Source organism: Alligator sinensis, unplaced genomic scaffold (assembly GCF_000455745.1).
Source record: "Alligator sinensis unplaced genomic scaffold, ASM45574v1 scaffold404_1, whole genome shotgun sequence".
In the NCBI taxonomy this organism is placed as follows: Eukaryota; Metazoa; Chordata; order Crocodylia; family Alligatoridae; genus Alligator; species Alligator sinensis.
Window position 1 is genome coordinate 3,203,211 of NW_005841839.1, and position 249 is coordinate 3,203,459.

At 63.1% G+C, this 249-nt stretch overlaps 1 protein-coding gene across 1 annotated transcript in view; it reads left to right on the plus strand.

Annotated features, from left to right (window-relative positions):
• The window catches only part of EEF2KMT (eukaryotic elongation factor 2 lysine methyltransferase), a 14,455-nt gene that overhangs the window by 2,921 nt on the left and 11,285 nt on the right, over nt 1–249 (plus strand). The window lies entirely within an intron of this gene.

The window sequence follows — 249 nt, forward strand, 5'->3', positions numbered from 1 at the left end:
GGGGGCGGGGGTTTGGGCCGGGCCGGGCAACCCAGCCCCTCCCCTCCCCTCCCCTCGGCCGCGGCTCTTCGCAAACCCTCCTGCCCCCTTTACAATTACTTATGAGGCCTTCCCCTGCGAGAAAAGCTGCCTTTTAAAAACCGCTGACAAACTTTGCAGTCCCCTCCCCCCGTTAGAAACAGCGGTGATACGGACAGCGGCGGCGCCCGGAAGTTTGAGCTGGTCTCACAAAAGAGATGGCGTGCCCGC